The sequence below is a fragment of the Castor canadensis genome, chromosome 13, assembly GCF_047511655.1.
Source record: "Castor canadensis chromosome 13, mCasCan1.hap1v2, whole genome shotgun sequence".
Classification (NCBI taxonomy): Eukaryota; Metazoa; Chordata; class Mammalia; order Rodentia; family Castoridae; genus Castor; species Castor canadensis.
In genome coordinates this window covers 118510023-118535061 of record NC_133398.1, presented here as the reverse complement: position 1 = coordinate 118535061, position 25039 = coordinate 118510023, and the positions used below count along the sequence as shown (strand labels likewise).

General features: G+C 35.8%; 1 pseudogene; it reads right to left on the bottom strand.

The window, feature by feature from the left end:
• Positions 1 to 22672: 22672 nt before the first annotated feature.
• On the bottom strand, positions 22673 to 24147 carry LOC141415511 (tubby-related protein 3-like; annotated as a pseudogene).
• Between the last annotated feature and the right edge of the window lie 892 nt (positions 24148 to 25039).

Genomic DNA, 25039 nt, shown 5'->3' with positions numbered 1-25039 from the left:
AAGTGATTTCTAAAAATGGACTAAAGACATGGTACAAGTATAGAGTACCTAATTTGCAAGTATGAAGCCCTGACTTTGAACCAAGTTTCACCAATAAAAAGGCTAGAAAAAACCCAGAAGTATGAATAATGTGGTATATACATGCACTCGGGAATATTATTCATCCATAAAAAAGAATGAAATTATGTCTTGGGTGAAAATGGATGAAACCAGAGATCATCATCTTTATCAAAATTAGCCAGTCTCAAAAAGCCAACTACTACATGTTTCCTCTCATATGCAGAATATAGATATAAAGATAAAAAATATGTGACATAAAATGGAGAATATTTGGGGGAGTACTAGCTGGAAGTGGGAGAGAGGAAAAGAGTGCGTGCAGGGTAGCAAGTATGATTTAAACACATTTTATACAAATATGAAAAGGCACAATGAAATCCATTTAAAATTTTTGTAAAAAAGTTAAAACTAAGTTAGTTGATGGGAGAAAATATAAGAGTAATATTAGGTGTTAATATCATTACAGAACTTTATATATATGTATTGAAATATAACCATAAATCACCTCAATTTACAAAATTAATATATGGTAATTAATTAATTTTAAGGGATTGTGATGAAATTGGAGAAAATATTTGTAAATCTCTCAGCAAATAATAACATCCTTATCTATAGTTTTGTCACTTAATAGTGTTCAAAGATGGTAGGTTACAATTATCTTTAGAAAATACAGAGTAAAAGTCAAATTTTGGAAACTTTCAATACCATGTAAGGAGAGAAATCCCTGATGGTTGACATTTTGCAGTATTTTAGCTAGTATATTTAATTACATTATTCAATTACATTATTAACCATATATATATAGGCTTTACATTTTTACTTACAATTCAATCAGTCTTCACCACATCCTAAGACATATTGAAATATCTTTATAGGTAAACTTTAACATTGAAATTATTTTTAAAATTTCATATGTTAAATGAATAAATTATATGAAATACAAGGAAACAGAAGTAATGAAGGGAAAAGAGCAGTGGACAACCAGAATCTTGGTTCAGGAATTGAAATATCATGAATTCCAATCTTCTATATTTGTGGCCTCTAAGGATGCAAACTCATGGGATCAAAATGATGACAAAACTGATGATCTAATGAGGAGCTTTGGATATTGTATCCCCAGGGATATACATACTGTGAGCTACTCTCTGACTACACTCCTCTACAGTGCTGCTTAAGTAAGAAATCATCAATTCTGCCTTCTCTTAGCAATGATCCTTCATAACCAGGATTTCATTGGCTCAGTCTGTCTTCATTTCCTTCATCAATATGCTGGTGAGATTCTGAACACCATTCCCCTTGAATATAACCAAATAATGCTAATTCCCTTATCTAATGCATTGAAAATGAGGGCAATCATTTTATGAGAATTTCATCCTGAGAAGCAGTGAACAGAAGACATGCATAAGATGGTGGCAAACACATCAACATGCCATTCCTACCAACTGTCAGTTATTTCTTTGAGATATTCTCACATAGTTTTCATCATTAAACTCTCACTTTTCTGATCTCATACCTTCTACAAGTACAGAGACTATTTTCCTCTGAGGATAAAAATGCCTTTTCTCAAATCTGGTGACATTAAAATATTCTTACATTTATTTGACTTAAAGTCATGGTCCTACAAGACACATTTGGCTTCGTCAGTGTGTTAATTGTTAAGTTTTCTTTAAAAACACTACCTACTGGTGGTTTGGCAGTGTATTGTAATTCTCACAGCTCTGAAAGCTTCCATTCCAAATGTACGGGTGATATTCTAACAGCTTCTCAAGTGCCAATTCCATTGATGGTTCATATATTTTATCTTCACTTCACTTAAAACTTTGGACTCATCAACATCATGGAAGCTAGAAACCAGAAAAACTCTCAGAATTCTTTCTTCTGGGATTGACAGAAAATCTTGAACTGCATCCCCTCCTCTTCAGCCTGTTCCTTTTCATAAATCTGATCACCATCATAGGAAACTTGATGATCATTCTGGCCATGAGCCCTGACTTCCAACTCCACATCCCTATGTACTTCTTTCTCTCCAACTTTTCCTTAAATGATATCTGTTTAAGCACAGGTGCAATCCCAAAGATGCTGTTGAACATCAAAGCACAGAATCACAGCATCATCCAAATCAGCTTTGTCTTCATTTTTACAGGTGCGGAAAGCTGTCTTCTTGCAGTTATGGACTATGACCACTGTTTGGCTATTTGTCAACCCCTCAGGTGCATGGTCATCATGAGTACCAGTTTATGTGTTCTGCTGTTTCTAATCTTGATGATTATCACTGTAGATGTCCTGATCCACAGTCTAATGGCATTATGGCTGCACAAACCTGGACATTATCAATTTCTTCTTTGAACTTCCTCAGATCATCAAGCTCTCCCATTCTACCCTCATTGATAGTATTTTGATATATGTTTCATCCTGTATATTTGTTGGTGTACCTCTCTCTGGAATAATTTTCTCATATGTTCCTATTGTGTCCTCTGTCTTAAGAATGCCATCATTAAGTGGAAAGTATAAGGTCTTCTCCACCTGTGAATATCATCTGTCAGTGGTTTTCTTGTTCTATGGGGCAGGTTTTGTGGTGTACATTAGCTCTATAGTAACTGTTTCATCCAAAAAGATTGCAGCAGCTTCAGTGATGTATTCTGTAGTGCCTCAAATGCTGTATCCTTTATCTACAGTCTGAGAAACCGGGACATGAAGAAAGACTTGAGGAAAATTATCAGGAGAATAGCTTCTCCTCTGTGATGCCATTTAGTTTTGATTTTTGCTTATAGAGTTAGTAATATGACAGGATTGCAGGTGAGCCACAATATCTACTCTTCTGTCACATTCTTCTAAAGTAATGTGATATTTTAATGATCAGATACATTTTAACTTGTCTTGAAGCATGACATCTTTTGGTCTTACTCTGTGATTTTTACACAGTTTCACATCTCTATGCATAATTCATTTGCTTGGTTCTTACAGAAGCAAAATCTGAAGCAGCACTTCTTCTTTTAGTAAGAAATTAAGTTGTAGAAGGTGAACTTGTTAGGAAAATATGTAAACAATGCTTTAGTCATATCCAGAGATCAGCTGTCACCTGATTATTTTGTTGGGGACAGGTGAATTGCATCTTATAGTTAGTGCTACACTTTTCTTTCCCAGAGAGGATGGGCATTCATATCCTTTGAAATAGTTACTACTGTATGCTATTAGCAGATCATATTCTTATGATGTAAATAATTGAATCTGCCATATGCAGTATCATCTGTAGACAGTTTTAGTTAATAGTGCTTTAGGATGACTTTGAGGTAGTTAACAGTCAATGATACCTCAGTCCTACACTCTCATAGTAAAGTGTTACCTTTCCAAACAAGAATTTCTGAGGTAGAGAATGTTGTGGAGAATAATAGGTATTCCTTCAATGTCTGACAGGCAGGCTATTCTATAACTGGTTCATGTGCAGATCTCCAGATGAGAGAAGACAATTCATGTATTGTCTCATGCATGGAGTAAGAGAGAAAATTGGGCATCCTTCCTTGCTTCAACTGATAAATAACTTTTCTGTGGATCAATCAGCTGAATAGCTTTACTTCTCTGTATGATGAGACTCAAAATATGACTGGATGATGTCCCAATAATTTGTAATTATCTTATATGATAAATGGATGAATGATATTTGTTGGAGGAAGGAGTATTTGCAGGGATTTTTTTTCCTGGATTGCCTGGGTAGGTCTTTCTTAAGTGTAATAACATGTTTCTCTGTAAAACAGAAGGAGAGGAGCCATAGAAAACAAGGTGGCATTATAAACATGTAAATAGAAATATTTTGATGCACTTAGTATATTTAAAATTTTTATTATCATATTATTACTGTATGGGGGTAAATTGTGATATTTACAAAAGTGTTTAAAATGTATCATAGTTAATTTCACCCCCTATATCATTCTCCTTTATTCTCCCTCCTTTGATTCTTAGAATAGTTTCCCTAAAATGCTGACATTTTCATAGAACTTCAATGTATTTTTGTCACTTTTGATATCTCTGTGCAATTTATTATACAAATGTGCTTCTCTTAGTCCATCTTAGAGTTGAAATGCAGTAAATGAATTCCATCCTTTATTGTTCCTCTCATCCTTGTTCTTCAACCGTGTTGGGCAGTTATTTACTCATTTTCAAAGCTCTTTCTATATTAAAAAATAGTCATATTAATTGGCAAAAAATGGATTTCTTTGTGTCATTTATGCATATATATGTACACACCACATATTCATATGTGTATGTAGTTTGATCATATTTACTCCCCATTCCTCTCTTTTACCTCCTTCTGGTAATCTTTTTTCATTTCCCTAAGAGTACACCTTCTGCTTCCATTTCATAAGTTGCATCCATTTTCCTTCAGATGACATACTGTTGTTCTTCTTCATGGCTAAATTAGACTCTATCGTGTACATGTACCACATTGTCTTTACCTCTTCATCTACTGATGGGACCTAAGTCTCAATCTTTGCCTTGCTGGTTGTGAGTAATTCATTGATAAACATGATATACAGATGTCTCTATTAAATGTCAACCTTGATTATTTTGGTATGTAATCATAATTGCTTAAAACAGGATTACATGGTAGGTGCATTTTCATTTATTTATTTGTTTATTCACATGTGCATACACCATTTGGATCATTTCTCCCACATAGGGAGAACATACAATTTTTTGTCTTCTGAGCCTGGCTAACATCACTCAAAATGGTGTTCTGGTACTTATATTTTTAGATTTTTTTTGAGGAATATCTATTCTTTTTTAAGTTATTCATTTATTTACATGTACATACATTGTTTGGGTCATTTCTTCCCGTACCTCCCTCCACCACACTGTCCTCCCTCTTGCCCTCAGTTGCAGGCAAGTCCTGTTCTTCTTTATCACTAATTTTGTTGAAGAAAAGACACAAGCCTAATAAGGAAGACAAAGCACTTTTGCTAGTTGAGTTGCTAGCATTGCTTTCGTGTACATATGTGTTATGACCCATGTTAATTCATCTCTAACTGATCTTTACACTGGTTACTGATCCCCTTCTCATGATAACCTCTGTGGCTTTAAGGTTTCTGTATTAGCTCCTCTGGAGTGAAGACATCAAATGCTTTCATATTTTGGGTTTTCTACCTATTCCTATATCTCCCGTATGTGCTCTCCCCTTGTCATGTGATCCAAGTCCAACCACATTGCTGTATTTGCCCTAGATCTAAAGTGCACATATGAGGGAGAATATATGATTTTTGGTCTTCTGAGCCTGGCTGACTTCGCTCAGAATGATGTTCTCCAGTTCCATCCATTTACCTGCAAATGATAAGATTTCATTCTTCTTCATGTCTGAGTAAAACTTCATTGAGTTGGGAATATCTATTCTGATTTTAATAGTAGCTGAACAAATTTACATTTCTACCAACAGTGCATAAGGATTACTTTTCCCTGAATACTCACCACTATATATTATTTGTCTTCTTGATGATAATCATTATGAATGGGGTGAAATGGAATCTAAATTCGGTGTTGATTTACATTTCCTTTGTGGCTAACATTGCTGAATAATTTTTTCATGTATTTAATGGACATTTGTATTTCTTGTTTTAAGAGCTGTTGTTGGAATCATTTTTACAATTATTAACTGGAATATTTACTTAAATTTTTTGATTTTTTAAACTAATTAGATAGTTTGAACATTAGTCCATTTTCAGATGCATATCTAGCAAATATTTTCTCCTGTTCTGCATGAGTCTCTTCACACTGGTGATTGTTTGCTGCATAAAAGCTTTTTTAACATTTCATACAATCCTGTTTATCATTTCTTGCTCTTATTTCTTGAATAATTGAAGTTCTATTTTTTGTGTTTTGGTGGTACTGGGGTTTGAACTCAGAGCCTCATGCTTTCTAAGAAAGTTCTATAACACTTGAGCCACTCCACTGAACTTTTTATGTTGTGTTCTTTGAGGTAGAATCTCAAGTTTTCTTTTGTCTATTCTGGCATCAAACCATGATCCTCTTGATCTCTGTCTCTTGAGCTAGGATTACAGGTATGAGCTACCAGCACTTGACTGGACTCATATATGAAAGACAACATGTATGCATATGTTTTAAAAAGTTCTTGCCATTTTCTTTTAGTGCTTCCAATGCTTCAGATCTCACATTAAAGTATTTGATTGATTTAGGATTAATTTTTCATAAAGGGAAAAAGAGTCTAGTTTCAGACTTCTATGTATGGATGTCCAGTTTTCTCAACACCTTGTGTTCAAGAGGCTGTTTTTCCTCCAATGTACATTTTTGCATCTTTATCATATGGCTGTAGATTCTTAGAATCATGTATGGAGCCTCTGTTCTACTTCATCAGTTTTCATATGTGTTTTTGTGTCTGAACCATGCTGCGTTTTGGTACTAAAGTTCTGTATTACGATTGCTCATGAAGTACTCTGCCTTCAGAACTGCTCCTGTTATCTGTGATCTAGTTGGCTATGCAGTTTCTGAATATATAAATACATGGTGCATTTAACTGAAGTTTAATGTTCTTTCTGTGAGGTTTGTCAATTGAATTTTCATGAGAATTACACTAGTTCTGTAGACCACATTCACATGGGAATTCCTTTCATCTTATCTCTTTCAATTTCTTTTACCATAGTTATACAGCTTTCACAGAGACATTCTATATACTTGATTTGATTTTCTCTGGATAATTTTGAGCCTATTGCGAATGACACTGTTTTCCTGATTTCTTGCTCAATATATTTGTTTTCAATATTTAGGGAAAATATTTTTATGTTTGTTTTGTTTCCTGCCTCTTTGCTATGTTTATCAGATCTAATAGTATCACATTGGATTCTTTGGGGTTTATTAAATAAATGATAAAATTGTCTGAACATAAAGGTAGCATGATTTCTTCCTTTCTTACTTTATCTTTTTTATTTTTTATTGCAGTGGCTATGAAGCCCAGCACTATACAAAATAATAGTGGGTTTGTTAAATTGAGCCTTTTTTATATTGTAGTTGCATTCCTTCTATGTCTAGATTCTTCACTGTCTCTATTGTGAAAGGATATTGAATTTTATTCAATATCTTTTCTGTGTCTATTGTGCAGATCATATGATTTTTCTCCCTGGTTTTGCTTATGTGTCATAAAGGTTTATTGATTTGCATGTGTTTCATAGTTCTTTTCAAATGTGGAATGAAACTAAGTTAATCATACAATATGATATTTGAAACATGTTTTTGAATTTTCTATACCAGTATTATATTGTTTTGTCCTTACTTATGAACAAAATTAGTAGTTTATTTTTTGTTGTACCCTTGTCTTTTATTGGTATCAGGGTAATACAGGCTTCATGGAATGTGTTGGGAAAAATTAAACATTATGAAATATTTTAAGGATCATTTTGCTAGGTTTTATTTGAAGACTTGGTAGAATGAATTCAGCAAAGAATCCACCCAGTCCCAGAATGTTCTTCAATGAAAGACTTTATGGCTGCTTTATATAGAACTGCTTAATATTTTATATCCTTTTGTTATAATTTTGATAAATTATATATACCTATAAATTTATCCACTTCTTTGACATTTTTCAAATTCATAAGAACTTAGACTTTAAAAATATTCTGTAATTATCCTGTGGATTACACTGGTATATGTTTTGATATTCCCACGTTCATTTTAAATTTTATGAATTTATTTTCACTGTCTCTTTCCTTTGATTAATTTAGGTAAATGTTTCTTTAACTTCCTTATACTTTCAAAGAACAAACTCTTTGTTTTATTGATTCATTGTATTGTTCTTTTTTTTCTTCACTTCATCAACTTCTCTCCTAATAATTGTTTTCAACCAATGGATTTTGTAGTGGGATGATTCTTGTTTTTCTAAGACCTTAAGTTACACAATTAGGTTACTTACTTGAGATGTATGTAATTTTTAATATCTATCCTCATAATATCCTGCCCTCTTAGAACTGCCTGCCTCTGCTACATGCTAAAGTGTAAATTATTTTGTTATGCATATTATTTGATTCTAGATTTTTAAATCTCCTCCATTATTTTTTCAATTTCCAACTGATAATTCAAAAATACATTGCTCAATCTTCAGGTATTTGCACACTTCTGCAGTTTCACTGGCTATTAATTTCTAATTTTATTTAATTATGATCCATACATTTCAGGGAATTATTTTGATGTTTTATCTTTATGCTATTTTATGGACTCTATGTAATCTACTTTACAGTAGTTTCATAGGCATGAAAAGAGTGGTTGTGCCATGGATGATTGGTGGTATATTTTACAGATGTCTGTAAAATTGATTCCTGTTATGTCACTTCAACATATGGTGCAGTTTAACTTTGAGATTTTTTTGTTGACTTCTTGTCTGAATAACTACTTATTTGTAAGAACGGGACATGGAAGTACTTACTTATTATGGTATCTCTATCTACCAGTACTTTTATGTACAATAGTATTTGTTTTACAAAATCAGGAACATTGACTTCTCTTATATACAGATTTATAATTGTTATACCTTTCATTTTTTATGTGTAACTTTTGTAACTCTTGTGACTAATTGGGTTAGTAGTCTACTATCTCTATTAGTTATGAGTATAGCTATTCCTGCTTGGTTTGAAATTCTACTTGATTGGCATTTCATCTTCCATCCTTTCACATTGTCAATGTGTGTCTTTGCCTTTGATTTGGGCTTTGTGAAGACAAAAAACAGGTTTTTTTTTCCTTAATTTCTTCAGCTGCTGTGCATTATTTCATGGGAGAATTAAGATTATTTATACACAAGGTTTATGATTTTTTTACAAAATTTTACATTAGTTTATTTAAATCCTCAAGGAAGATGCTAAATATTTTCCCACATATTATGCAAAATATATTTCTTTCTTAAAAGAAATTATGAAAGGATAGCATAAAATAACATCTTTCAATAGATTAATCAATGATGATTAAGAATAATTCATCCTATTTTGAGTGATAAGAAATAATTAAAGTTAGAAGGTTTAAAGAAACCTGCAGTTTAATGGTGCAGATATCTGATTTTATTTTTCATTTGTAAAATTCTGTGAGCCAAACTAATCTCTTTTATTCCCAATGATCAGATCTCAACAAATACCTCTACATACACAAGTGTGTGATTAAGAACATCTTAAAATTTTGCCTGTAAGCGGGGTGAGGGGACCGTGGGAAGGGAGGGAGATGGCCCAAACAATGTATACACCTGTGAGTAAATGTCAAAATGATAAAATAAAAATAAATTTAAAAAATAAATGAATAAAAATCTTAAAGACCTATCGAATGTCTTGTCTATGATGTATCTCAAGAAGTGTTTACTCCCAGACAGGAATTGTTGGAAGTGCTCCTGGTTTTTTGAAGCACATAAAATCAGCTTTTATTTTTCAATTCTCTTATTTTTTATTATGTTATAGCTGTACTTGGGTTACATTGTGACATTTACATAAATTCCTATAATACAATTTAGTTAAATTCACCATCTCCATTATCCTCCCTCATTCCTGGAAGAGTTTCAACATGTCTCATTTTGTCATTTTCATACATGAGTACATAAAATTTCCAATACTTTAAGCTTCCTTCACTCTGTCCTTATATCTTCCCCAACTCCAACTGTTACCAATTGCAAAATAGGACCTATTTTGCCTTCTTATTCTCTGCTTTTGAAAAATTGCAGCAAACTGAATTCAACAGCATATTAAAAAGATCATACACATCAGCATGTCAAAATGATCAAGTTGGTTACATCCCAGAGATGCAAGGATGGTCCAACATGTACAAATCATTAAATGTAATACACACCATATTAACAGAAGCAAAGAAAAAGGCAACATTATCATTTCAATAGATGAAGAAAAAAATCAATAAAATTCAATGTTTCTTCATGACAAAATCTCTGATGAAACTAGGAGTAGAAGGAATGTACTTCAACATAATAAAGAATATATATGACAAGTCAATAGCCAACAACATACTAAATGGGGAAAACAAACAATTTCCTCTAAAATGAGGAAATATACAAGGGTATCCATTCTCTCTACTCTTCAACATAGTCGTGGAATTCTGAGCCACAGAAGTAAGACAGGAAGGAGAAATAAAAGGAATCTAAAATGGTTTGGAAGTAGTCAAACTCTCCTTATTTGCAGCAGACATGATCTTATACCGAAAAAACTCACAAAAATTTCTTATACAACATAAACAGATTCAGCAAAGTAGAAGGATACAAAATCAATTTACAAAAATCTCTAGCTTTTCTATACACCAACAATGAGCATTTTGAAAAAGAATATAGGAAAATAATTCCATTTTAATAGCCTCAAAAATAAAATATCTAGGAATAAACATAGAAAAGGATGTTAAAGACCTTTACAATGAAAACTGTAAACCATTGTAGAAAGAAAATGGTGAAGACTACTTAAGATGGAAAAATCTCTCTTTCTTATGGATTGGATGAGTAATAGTATCAATGACTATACTACCAAAAGCAATCTACTTGTTTGATGAAATTGCCATCAAAATTCTAAGCATATTCATCACAGAGATTGAAAAAATCAATCATAAAGTTTATCTGGATGCACAAAAGACAATGGGTAGCTAAGGCAATACTGAGCAAAGAGAGCAATATTGGAGGTATCACAATTTCTGACTTCAAACTATACTACAGAGCCATAGCAATAAACACAACATGTTATTGGCAAAAAAGATAGATATGAATACAAGTGGAACAGAATGAAAGAAAGAGATAGGAATCTATACAGCTATGCCAACTTGATTTTTTTATTGTTTTATTATTAATATTTGGGTCATTTCTCCCCCCTGCCCCCACCCCTCCTATTACACCCACTCTGCCCCTCCCTCTCCCCCCACCCCTCAATACATGGCAGAAACTATTTTGCCCTTATCTCTAATTTTGTTGAAGAGAGAGTATAAGAAATAATAGGAAGGAACAAGGGTTTTTGCTAATTGAGATAAGGATAGCTATACAGGGAGTTGACTCACATTAATTTCCTGTGGGTATGTGTTACTTTCTAGGTTAATTCTTTTTGATCTAACCTTTTCTCTAGCTCCTAGTCCCCATTTCCTATTGGCCTCAGTTGCTTTTAAGGTATCTGCTTTAGTTTCTCTGCATTAAGGGCAACAAATGCTAGCTAATTTTCTGAGTGTCTAACCTATCCTCACACCTCCCTTGTGTGCTCTACCTTTTATTATGTGCTCAAAGTCCAATCCCCTTGTTGTGTTTACCCTTGATCTAATGTCCACATATGAGGGAGAACATATGATTTTTGGTCTTTTGGGCCAGGCTAACCTCACTCAGAATGATGTTCTCCAATTCCATCCATTTACCAGCGAATGATAACATTTCATTCTTCTTCATGGCTGCATAGAATTCCATTGTGTATAGATACCACACTTTCTTGATCCATTCCTCAGTATTGGGGAATCTTGGCTGTTTCCATAACTTGGGTATTGTGAATAGTGCTGCATTAAACAAGGGGGTGCAGATGCCTCTGGAGTAACCTGTATCACAGTCTTTTGGGTATATCCCCAAGAGTGCTATTGCTGGATCAAATTGTACATCAATGTTTAGCATTTTAAGTGGCCTCCAAATTTTTTTCCAGAGTGGTTGTACTACTTTACAACTACTTTCCCACAGAGTGTAAGAGGGTTCCTTTTTTCCTGCATCCTCACCAATACCTGTTGATGGTGGTGTTGCTAATGATGGCTATTCTGAGAGGGGTGAGGTGGAATATTAGTGTGGTTTTAATTTGCATTTCCTTTATTGCTAGAGATGGTGAGCATTTTTTCATGTGTTTTCTGGCCATTTGAATTTCTTCTTTTGAGAAAGTTCTGTTTAGTTCACATGCCCATTTCTTTATTGGTTCATTAGTTTTGGGAGAATTTAGTTTTTTAAGTTCCCTGTATATTCTGGTTATCAGTCCTTTGTCTGATGTATAATTGGCAAATATTTTCTCCCACTCTGTGGGTGTCCTCTTCAGTTTAGAGACCATTTCTTTTGATGTACAGAAGCTTTTTAGTTTTATAAGGTCCCATTTATCTATGCTATCTCTTAGTTGCTGTGCTGCTGGGGTTTCATTGAGAAAGTTCTTACCTGTACCTACTAACTCCAGAGTATTTCCTACTCTTTCTTGTATCAACTTAAGAGTTTGGGGTCTGTTATTAAGATCCTTGATCCATTTTGAGTTAATCTTGGTATAGGGTGAAATACATGGATCTAGTTTCAGTTTTTTGCAGACTGCTAACCAGTTTTCCCAGCAGTTTTTGTTGAAGAGGCTGCTATTTCTCCATCATATATTTTTAGCACCTTTGTCAAAGACAAGTTGGTTATAGTTGTGTGGCTTCATATCTGGGTCCTCTATTCTGTTCCACTGGTCTTCATGTCTGTTTTTGTGCCAGTACCATGCTGTTTTTATCGTTATTGCTTTGTAATATAGTTTGAAGTCAGGTATCGTGATACCTCCAGAATTGTTCTTTTGACTGAGTATTGCCTTGGCTATTCATGGCCCCTTGTGTTTCCATATAAATTTAACGGTAGATTTTTCAATGTCTTTAATGAATGTCATTGGAATTTTGATGGGAATTGCATTAAGCATGTAGATTACTTTTGCGAGTGTAGAACTTTTTACTATGTTGATTCTACCAATCCATGAGAAATGGGAGATCTCTCCACTTCCTATAGTCTTCCTCAATCTCTTTCTTCAGCAGTTTATAGTTTTCCTTGTAGAGATCATTCCCATCTTTTGTTAAGTTTACACCTAGGTATTTGATTTTTTTGAGGCTATTGTAAATGGAATTGTTTTCATACATTCTTTTTCAGTTTGTTCATTATTAGTGTATAGAAATGCTAACGATTTATCTATGTTGATTTGAAATCCTTCTACCATGCTGTAGCTATTGATGATGTCTAGAAGCTTCTGAGTAGAGTGTTTGGGTCTTGAAGGTATAGGACCATGTCATCTGCAAATAGGGGTATTTTGACAGTTTGTTTACCTATTTGTTTTCCTTTTATTCCTTCTTCTTGCCTAATTGCTCTGGCTAGGAATTCCAGTACTATATAGAATAGGAGTGGAGATAGTGGGCATCCTTTTCTGGTTCCTGATTTTAGAGGGAATGGTTCCAGTTTTTCTCCATTAAGTATAACGCTGGCTGTAGGTTTGTCATATATAGCATGTATAATGTTGAAGTACTTTCCTTCTATTCCTAGTTTTCTTAGAGCTTTTATCATGAAATGAAGTTGGATGTTATCAAAGGCTTTTCTTGCATCTACTGAGATGATCAAGTGGTTTTTGTCTTTGCTTCTGTTAATGTGGTTTATTACATTTATTGATTTTCTTATGTTGAACCACCCCTGCAATCCTGGAATGAAGCCTACTTGGTCATGGTGAATAATCTTCTTGATGTGTTGTTGAATTCAGTTTGCCATTATTTTGTTGAGGATTTTTGCACCAATGTTCATTAAGGACATTGGCATGTAGTTTTCCTTTTTGGAGGTGTCTATGCGTGGTTTTGGAATCAGTGTAATACTGGCTTCATAAAATGTGTTAGGCTGTTTTCCTTCCCTTGCTGTTTTGTGGAACAGTTTAAGGAGAGTTGGTATCAGTTCTTCTTTAAAGGTCTAATAGAATTCAGCAGAGAATCCATCAGGTCCTGGACTTTTCTTTTTGGGGAGACTCTTGATTGCTGCTTTAATTTCATTTTGTGTTATAAATCTCTTCGGGTGATTAATTTCCACTTGGTTCAGTTTTGGATGATCATATGTATCTAGAAATCTGTCCGTTTCTTTAAGATTTTCAAATTTATTTGAATACAGGTTTTTGAAGTAGTCTCTGATGATTGCTAGGACATCCATGGTATTTGTTGTTATCTCCCTTTTTGCATTTCTGATTCTACTAATGTGGTTTTTTTTCTCTCCTCATTTTAGTCAGGTTTGCCAGGGGTCTGTCAATCTTTTATTTTTTCAAAGAAACAAAAAGATGGTTCTTTGTTGTTGGTTTTTTGTTTTCTATTTTGTTGATTTCAGCTCTTATTTTTGTTATTTCTCTCCTTCTATTTGTTTTGGGATTTGCTTGTTCTTGTTTTTTTAGGAGTTTGAGATGTATCATTAGGTCACTGATTTGAGATCTTCCAGTCTTTTTAATATATGCAGTCATGACTATAAACTTTACTCTCAAGACTGCTTTGGCTGTGTCCCATAGGTTCCGGTAGGTTGTGTTTTCATTTTCATTGACTTCCAGGAACTTTTTAATTTCCTCTTTTATTTCATCGATGATCCCTTGGTCATTAAGTAATGAGTTATTTAGTTTCCAGCTGGTTGCATGTTTTTTCTCTTTACTTTTTTATTGAGTTCTAGTTTTACTGCATTGTGATCAGATAGTAGGCATGATATAATTTCTATTTTCTTATATTTGCTGAGGCTTGCTTTGTGCCATAGGATATGATCTATTTTGGAGAAGGCTCCATGGGCTGCTGAGAAGAACGTATATTGTGTAGATGGATTAAATGTTCTGTAGACATCAAGTAGGTCCACTTGATCTATTGTATATTTTAGATCTTGGATTTCTTTATTGATTTTTTGTTTGGGTGACCTATCTATTAATGATAATGGGGTGTTAAAGTCTCCCACAACCACTGTGTTGGAGTTAACACATGCTTTTAGGTCTTTCAGGGTATGTTTGATGAAATTGGGTGTGTTGATATTGGGTGCATACAGGTTAATAGTTATTATCACCTTTTGATCTATTTTCCCTTTATTAGTATGGAACGTCCTTTTTTATCTCATTTGATCAATGTAGGTTTGAAGTCTACTTTGTCAAAGTTAAGTATTGCTATTCCTGCCTGTTTTGGGGGGCACTGGATTGGTAGATCTTCCAGCCTTTCTTCCTAAGCCTATGCTTATTTCTATTGGTGGGATGGGTCTCCTGTAAGCAACAAATTGTTGGATCTGACTTTTTAATCCATTTCATCAAGTGATGCCTTTTGATGGGTGAATTAAGTCTGTTAACATTAAGTACTAGTACTGATAGGTATGTGATGATTCCTGTCATTTAGTTGTCTTAGTTGTTTGAAGGTTTGATTGTGTGTACCTAAGTTGAGGTTACTCTCTATTTTCTTGCTTTTTCTTTTCCTGTGGTTTGGTGCTGCCTGTGTTTTCATGGTTAAGCTGGATTTCACTTTCTGTGTGCAGAATCCCTTGAAGAATCCTTTGTAGTGGTGGCTTTGTTGTCACATATTGTTTTAGTTTCTGCTTATCATGGAAGACTTTTATTGCTCCATCTATTTTGAATGATAGCTTTGCTGGTTAGAGTATCCTGGGGTTGAAGTTATTTTCATTCAGTGCCCTGAAGATCTCACCTCATGCTGTTCTTGATTTTAATGTTTCTGTTGAGAAGTCTGCTGTGATTTTGATGGGTTTACTTTTGTATGTTATTTATTTTTTCTCTCTTACACCCTTCAATATTCTTTCCCAGGTTTCTGAACTTGTTGTTTTAATGATGATATGTTGTGGGGTAGTTCTATTCTGATCTGGTCTGTTTGGTGTCATGGAGGCCTTGTGCATCTGTATGGGAATATCTTTTTCTTGATTTGGGAATTTTGTTATTATTTTGTTGAATATATTACACATTCCCTTTGCTTGCACCTCTTCTCCTTCTTCGATGCCCATGATTCTGAAGTTTGGTCTTTTGATGGAGTCGGTGAGTTCTTGCATTTTCTTTTCTCAGGTCTTCAGTTGTTTAATTAATAGTTCTTTGGTTTTTCCTTTAATTACCATTACATCTTCAAGTTCTGAGATTCTGTCTTCTGTTTGTTCTTTTCTGCTTGATTGGTCTTCCATTTGTTTTGTAATTCTGTTTCGTTCTTTTTTCTGAGGTTTTCCATATCCTGCGTAGTTTTCTCTTTAATGTTGTCCATATTTTGTCCTGAGTTCATTTATCTCTTTATTAGTCATGTTCTTCTTTTTACTTTGGTTTTTATACAGTGCTTCTATGGTTTCCTTTATTTCTTCTTTGGCTTTTCCAAATTCTCTATTTTTGTTGTCTTGGAATTTCTTGAGTGTCTCCTGTACATTTTGGTTGGCCATATCCAGTATCATCTCTATAAAATTCTCATTGAGTACCTGTAGTATGTCTTCTTTTAAATTATTCTTGTAGGCTTCATTGGATTCTTTGGTATAGTTTATCTTCATTTTGTTGGAGTCTGGATCTGAGTATCTGTTTTCTTCATTTCGCTCTGGTTCCTGTACTACTTTTTTATTATGGGGAAACTGGTTTGCCTGTTTTTTCTGTCTTCCCATCATTGCCCTTGATGTTGTTTTTGTCCTTGTACTGTGTGCTATTAAGTATTTTCTGTCTTAACATAATAGCACTAGTGATATTTAGAATGGAAGGGTGAGGGGATGGAAAGCAAAGAAGTTAAAGGAAAAGGGAAGAACAAATAATCAAGTAGGAAAAAAAGCAAAACAAAGAAACAAAAAATTTTCAAAGATATAAACAGGGAAAGACAGTGTACTATTTAACTGTATCTGAAAAGGCATTAGAGAGACAGAGAGAGGATTGAAAATAAAAAATAAAAAGAATAAAGCTAAGAATAAAAATAAAAATAAGTAGATGAAAGAAAAATGTGTTTATATAAAAATAAAATAAAATAAAACAAAATGAAAAATAGGAAAAAAAACCCTCCAAGTTCAAATGCAATTAGTTTCACTCTTAATAACTTTGGTGTCCATCTCAGCCTCCAATCCTGGTGATGGTGCCTCATTTGTTGTTCTGTAGTTGTCTCATCAAAGGGGACACATAAAGTGGAACAAAACTACACAAAATCTCCCACAAAGTGTCTCAAGTTCAAATGCAATACAGTTTCAGTAAGTTTTTCAGCATACAGGTGTAGTTCAGTTGTTTTCACATCAAAGGTAGGGAGAGAGAAAACAAGGAGTCTGAAGACAGGTCTGTGAATGGCTATCTGCAGCTGTGGCTTGCCTGCCCACTGCTGTCAGTCTGCTTTTGCTGGAGATGTTATTTATGCAGATCTCTGGGGTGAGCTTAACATTCCCCTGGCCCTACAGGCTTTGTTTACTCAGAGTTTTCTTGTGTATGAGCCACTGCTACAAGCTTTCCCCTTTCCAAGCATACTGGAAGAAGTGACACTGCACCCGCTTTCTCTGGCCTGCATGTTTGTTTACAGCTCACATGAGAAGTGGGTCTTCCCCCCTCTCCTGTGGAGTTTTCCTCCCTCTGCTACACTCACAAGCATTCCCGCTCCTGGTTGCTGAGCATGTGCTCCCGCTCCTGCCAGAGCCTCTCCAGCCAGGCCCGGCTTGTTTATTTACGTTCTGGGAAGGATTTTCCTCCCCCACTCTTCAGAGCTCAAGGCAACCCACCCTCTTTGCAATGTGTCTTTATTGTTCTTATTGCTTATTACTCAGTTTCTCTTTTTTCCCTGGGTGGAGGTCTGTCTGTCCAGGGACTATACTCTTCTGGCCCAGGGTTGTCTGTAGGAGTACCATGTACCGCTTAGCTCACCTTGTCTGTGTCTTCACAAGCCATCTGGGTGTGGGCATCTGGTGGCATGGGGGCCCTCCTGGTTTCTCCATTTAACATGAAGTGGAGATTCTCTGTGCTGGCTGAACGTGTGGAGGGGTCAAAGTTTTGCCTCTTCTCGGTGATTTTGCTTGCAAGGTGTGTCTCCAGTGTTTTTCCAAGATTTCACTATAGGAGGCAAGCTTTCTGCTCCCTTCCTCTAGCCACCATCTTCTTTCCCAGCCAACTTGATTTTTGACATACGTGCCAAGAACATGTGATGGAGAAATGACAGAATCTTCAACAAATGGTGCTGGGAAAAATAGATATCTGCCTTCAGAAAATTGAAGCTATATCCATTTCTCTCACCCTGTGGAGTTATCAACTCAAAGTTTATGCAGGACCTTAATATAGGATCTGAAACTGAAGCTAGTGCAGAAATAGCAGGAAATATACTGGAAATAATAGGCATAGACATTGACACCCTCAATAGAATTCAAGTGTCTCAACAACTAAGAAAAAGGATTGACAAATGGGGATACATGAAATTAAAAAGCTTCTGCAGAGCACATGCAAAAGTACTTTCTAAATTAAACAGGCTGTTCAAAGTATGGGAGAAAATCTTTGCCAGCAAAAATCTGACAAAGATTTAGTAGCCAGATTGCACAGGGAGCTTAAAAAAATCTAAGCTCCCCAAAATATAAGATCCAGTGAAGAAATGGAGAAATGAACTGAACAGGGCTTTTTCACAGGAAGAAGTCTAAATGGCTAAGAAAGCATATGAAAAGATGCTGACCATCCCTGGCCATAAAGGAAATTCAAATCCAAATCACATTAAGATTCCACTTCACTATTGTTAAAATGACTACCAACAAGAACACAAACAACCATGGAAGCACCACAAGAAAACTCCCTGTGTCATTTTTTCTTCTTTTATTATACAAAATAAGAAAGCAGGAGGGTAGAACATGTCCTCCCTGGAGGGGCTGGTACCAGTGGGAGGGGGAGGAGGTGTGGAGATGGTGAAGGAGGGGGAATATGTTACAGATACTGTGTACACATGTATGTAAATGGAAAAATTACATTTTGAAATTTTTCTAAGAATGGAGGTAAGGGAAGGATGATGGAATATGATAGAGGGCGTGAATTGAAGAATGAAACCCAAAACATGAAACATTTGGTGTCTCCACTCCAGAGGAACTACTACAGAAACTTTAAAGTGACAGAGGTCGACATGAGAAAGGGATCAGGAACCAGTGTAAAGATCAGTTAGCGATGAATCACATCTCTGGGTTGTAACACATTTGTACATGAAACAATGCTAGGATTCTCTCTGTATAGCTGTCCTTATCTCAACTAGCAAAAATGATATGTCTTTCTTATTATTGTTTAGATCTTCTCTTCAGTGGAACTGGAGAAAAGTGCAAAACAGGTTCTGCCTGGAAACAAGGCGGAAGGTGAGGGCAGGGAGCAGGGGGGAAATATGACCCCAACAATGTATGTACATGTGACTAAATGAATAATAAAGAAAGAAAGAATTATATATCAGATAAATTGTAAGAAATTTTCTAAATGTCACAATGTACCCACACTCTGTACAATAATAAAAAATGTTGAGAAAAAAAGGAGTTCTACAGGGAATTTTCTTGTAACATTACCATGTATATATGTAGTACAATTTGAATTGATTCATGCCCTTTATTTGGAGATGAATATTTGAATTCCTGTGATGTTTGTTCTTGTTTTTATTACTGCTTGATTTGAGTATTATTTGATCCTTTCTTTCTTCCTTGTTTATCTTGAGAGTTTACTGTTTACTGAGTGGAACATGTTTGATTCTTTCTTAATTTCTATGTATTCAGCAATTCATATCACGAAATTTATATTTGCCTGAGCATGTATTTTATAACTATGTTTCTTTCTCATATGTTTTTAAGCTATTTTTAAATATGTTATGTAATAGTGGCTTAGTAATCATGAATTTTTTTATACTAAAGTAATGGTTTTGCAAGATGTTTATTTTTTGCTGGGTTTAAAACATTATTTTATTGGATATAGTAATTGTGGCTGGCAGTTATTTGCTTGTAGGATTTGAAGTGTATCATTCCACAGTTTCTTGATTTTTAGGGTTTTTGCTAATAGGTCAGTTGTGATTTTATTGTGAATGTCTTTTTTAATAAGTTGATATTTATTATTTTATAGCTTTCAACTTTTTTCCTCACTTTGTAGTCCTGGCATTGACTCTAAAGTTACATAATGAAGGTCTTTTCTGGCCATGTTCATTAGGGTACTAACAACCTCAAATATTTGGTTGTCCATGTAATTTCTGTAGATTGGAGTTTTCTGCTATAATGCCAGTGACTATGTTTTCTGTTACTTTAGATATACAAAAAATATCCACTTCTGTCTTACAAACACTTAGGTTTGGTCTTTGATTACATCCCAAAAGTCTTGAAAGTTGTAGTTTTGCTTGTTTAGTATTTTTCATTTATTTTCTCTCAGTGTAATATTTTCTTTGACTTATCTTAATATTCTGATATTCTGTTTACTGCTTGATCTTCTGTATTGTTCATGCTATATACTGTGTTTCTATTTTAGTGCTTGAATCTCATTTACCTGTCATGTTGGGGTTTTTCATATTCTCAATTTCCTTACTGAATTTTCACTCAAATTTCTGTATTTGTCATCTAAGTCATTAATTGACTTTGTACTTCACTCAGTTGTTTTTTACATCATTTTAAGGTACTTAATAATTTTTAAAGCTACACTTTCTCATTGCTCTGTCAGACACTGCAACTTTTGAATTTGCTTATGGATTGGTTATAAGCTTTTGGAAGAGTTATAGTGCCATTATGGATTGGTTATAAGCTTTTGGAAGAGTTATAGTGCCATTCTTATTCACATTGTAATAAAATTCTGGATTTCAATAGATTCATGTTTATAAGGAAATCTCTTTCTCCAGGTAATGAAGGAAAATGTCCTTTGATCAAGTGCTTGATGTCAAAGAGATTATTGTAACTTCCATCTTTGGGAAATGCAGGTAAATGAAGTAGAGTTACTGGTATATAGTAGCACCTATTTTTCTTTGGGTTGTTCCAAAGAAACAATAGTTGAAACAATTTGCCCTGCAGTTAAAATATTCTAGTGATACAAATAGTTACCAGCACATTTTCATTTACTCTTGCAATCTACTGTGTTTATAATCTTATTTAATTAAATGTTCATTTCCTTTATTATGAGTTTTAGTGACTTCTAACAGAAGTCTTCTTTTGTGAATTTTTTTACAGTTTTCATAATGATCTGCCCTTTGTTCTACTTAATTGTAGTATATTAGTAAACTATAGAGTGAAAATTTCTTTACTAAGTGTGTGGATTGTCCTTCTGTGAGTCACGTGGCTTTGATATGGCATGAGGAGAAACAGGAAGTGAGGAGGAATGGCAAGTACCTTGGAACAGCAGCTTGGGACCTAGACTGTGGAGGTATTCTCAAGATGGGATGAGAAGGGAACCAATGAAGAGTTGTCAACTGCTGGGAAGTCTGGGATGCAGAAGTCCTCAGCAGGAATCTCAGCACCCATGGGCCTGTGGATGCTGGATAAATGGCCCCAGCTGGCCCAAGAAGTTCTTCAGAATGAGGTCTGTGAGCTGCTTCTCACCAAGCCCTCTTGCGCCTTTCCTGCCGTGACATAGGCACTTTCTGTGCATTAAGTTCCCTGCCTACCCTGCAGCAAGTGTGTGAGACCTCCATGCTCGTGACTCCACAATGACAGTATAGTTGGCTTCCCTCAGCTGTGAAATCAGCTATTAAATGCCTCTCAGTCCTCTGAAGAGTGAATGCTTTGAGCCAAAAATTTAAATGAAGACAATTAGAGAAAATTCCAATACTGTTGTCAGATTTGGCCACAGCCACTTCAACTGAGATTGGTGCCCCTGGCCTGCTCTGTGGGAAGACAGGGAAGGGAGACTCTGGTATTTGAGACTTCTCAGCCCACACTAGCCAGCCAGCTTGTAAAAGCAAATGCCACACTCCCTCAGATGAGGAAGCCCAAGTGCAGGTTTTTTCCTAGTGTGTAGGTCAAGTGCAGGCACTGCCCTCTCCTGGAATGATGTCGCCTGTGGGGATTCCAGGTGAATAGACTTTTTTTCTCTGCCCTAATGGTAGATGACACTCCAGAAACATCATCACTACAGGGAGGTAAGGCTATGCCACAGTGCTACAGTTGAGTACCTCTTAATCCATAGGACTTCTGTACCCATCCTCACTCATGACTTTACAAGCTCAGGTCCATTCTGGAAGAAGCTCAAGCCCACAGATTACATGGACATACTTGAAGCAGGGATATCAGACCAGAGCTCACAGGACAGGTCTAGCCTGCTGCTTTTTTGTCAACAAAGTTTATGGACCTCAGCCGCATTCCTGTATGAATTTGTTATGGCTGCTTTTGTGCTATCAAGGCAGATGTGAATAGAGTGAGAGAGACTATGAAGCCATTTGTGGAAAATGCTTGCAGGCTCCTTTCCTGAATACTAGAGCAATTTTTGACACAGTCCCTCTATGACCTCTCTGAAAATGTCTTCAAAGAAAGTGACCCAAGTATTTAATCATAGAACCTGATTCTGCTACACATTTCCTAGCAGAGGAAATCACACACACACACACACACACACACATGCACACACACACACACACATCCTCTGCATTGCTGAGATTGCATTCAGGACTTAACGCATGCTAGGCCAGCATTCTCTCCATGGAGCATCACCCCACTCCTGAGGCAGTGTCTGTTGGGCAGTGACCTCACAAGTCCCAGATGTGCCCTGGATGATAGCCAACCTGTGCTTTCAACAGTCTCTTATCCATGCTGAGCCATGATCACTGACCAGGTTTCTGAAGCCCAGAGAAGATGTGTGTGTATGCATATGTGTGTGATGCAAACACAGACACACATGCACATGGAACACCCACTTGGTGTTTGGTCATTACAAAGGGGGCAGACTGTTGTTCTCCACATTCTGGGGCAGGGTGAGAATGGCAGTGAAAAGTCCTAGATCTGCTGGCTGTTCATAGTTCACATACCAAACTTACTGTTGAAACTTGAAAGCCTGATGGCAAAGGCCTGAAGTGCACACAGCATGTTGTTTTTTTAGTCCAGTGTGAAGATGTCCTCTGCCACACATCCAAATTCCATCACTATGTAATCAGGGTCAATCCCGTGGACTATCAGAAAGTTCTTCACAGATACCTGAGTGGCCCAACCATGGAAGTTGTGTTAGGATTGAATGTTGCAGTTCCACATGGGGGTCTTGAGCAGTTAAATCAAGTTCTCCAAGGTTTTGTTTTACTATTGTGAAAGCAAAGTCTGTGGTCATTCCTTGGCTGGAATGGGATCCATTCATCATTCAGATCATCCATGAAATAATCATGGCTTCCTAGGCCCTTTAAATCAAAACCCATTTCTTTCATAACAAATAGCTGACAGCTCCTACTGGATGTGGGCCTTTTCTACCAGGCCCTGGGCTGTGACTGAGCTGAAACCATGGTCATACACTGTGAACTTGGTCCCCATGAGGTTTGATCTAAGTTTGCCAATGTAGCAGTCCCCTTTTTGAGATAAATCTGTTGGGTCAGTGGAGATAAGGTATTTTGATGTTTTGCTCTTTTTTCCACTTTCTACCTGAAAGAAGAATGATCTTCTTGTTCTTGTCTTTTTCCAAGTGCATATAGTAGGTGGGGAAGAGACCACAATCCATTCCTTTCTTGTCCCTGTTTACTCAAAACTTTAAGGTGATCACTTGGGGGGTATTATATGCAAAGTCCTCTAAATTTTCCACTTCTCTCAGCTGGTTGTTCACCTGTTGGGCTATTGTACTAAAATCTCCTGTATCTGTGGTTAATTTCTAGATGGACACAGAATGGGGTCTCTCTGTTTCTCAATACAGTGATTGCAAAATTATTTTTCTTTGTCTTCCTCACCATTGGTCTTCTCATCAAAGATCAAGCTACTAGAGATACCATGTTTTGGAGAAGTTCTTGAAGGTCCAGCTCGAAAGCAGTGTCCAGAGCACTTTCTCCATCACACTTCCTTCAGTGTGCTCTTCCACAGCAGAGGAGCCCACTGAGAGAACATGCAGTTTGGTTTCCAAATAGTGAGTATCTGGCTTCAGGAAGGCAGCTGTACCATCAATGCCTGGAAGGGATGCTAACTTGGTCCTTATTCTCCATCTCAGACTCCTCCTGCCATCTCTTAGGTCTGTGAAAAGGTTACCACCACAGAACTGAGATTCCTAAATGCACAGTATGGAGGATGATGTTGGTGTATGGGGTCTGAGGATCCACCAGAAGCCTGTGCTCCTAACTACCTCTTCACTTCAGGCACCAGAGCCTGAAGTTGTTTGGCTGGAGTATGAGGGACTCCAGGCACTTCTTCTCTGCTTCTTCTCCAGGAGTACCCTCTGATTGTCCAGTTTAAGCTCAAAGCTTCATGGTCACATCTTCAAAGGTACTGTCTCTGTGGGATTTGAGGCCATAGTCTGAAGCCTCCATGCCCACCAACAGGTCCAGATCCCCAGATGCCACTGTTACGGTGGCACCTCTGACTGGCAGCCCGGCCACTCAAAAGGTCTTTCTGAAGCAATCTAAACTTCCCTTATAGTTTATAGACTATATAGACTATACAGAAGACTGTACAGTTGTTCCTTGTTTATTTGACTCTTAAAATCACCTGGACTTTTTTTTTTGGTTTTTTGTATGATAATAAGTCAATACATTTTAATTACCAGTGAAGGAATTAATGCATTTATTCACTGTAATTGCAGTTTTACAGGAAGCAAATAGTTCATTGATCCATTTGTTTGCCTGTGATTTCAAGGTTATGACAAAGAGACCTAATGTGCTTCTCCATATACCATTGAATACTATCCAATGATTGTATTATGATTAAGCTAAAATAAATGTCATAAATAAACAAGCTCTAAATTTTTATTGTATCATCAAAATTACATTGTGTCCCAGATTAATAGCTTCTTTCAAAATTAGCAAAAACACTTCTCATTAAATGCAAAATATTAATCTCATGGTCTACAAATTTCCTTCTAAAGTTGGAAATGGTTGGTACTGCAATTTTACTTAATAACATGTCTTTGTATATTATTATAAAAGTGTAATTGGTATTTGTATATTGACCATTTACACAGAAGCCTTTAAAAAACTCATGAATTATAAAAATGATTTTGCAAATTTCATCATATTTTCTACATGTGTAAGCCCTTCATCTTAGTTGATTTGTAGAATCTTAGAAGATTATTAAAGTGTATTTCTGGTTGTATTTGTAAATGTGTTTCCAGGAATGATGGACATATGGGTCAGAAAATGAGGTAACACCCATCCTGCATGTGGTTTACAACTTCCAAAGTTGTAGATTTCCATGTGAAATGAG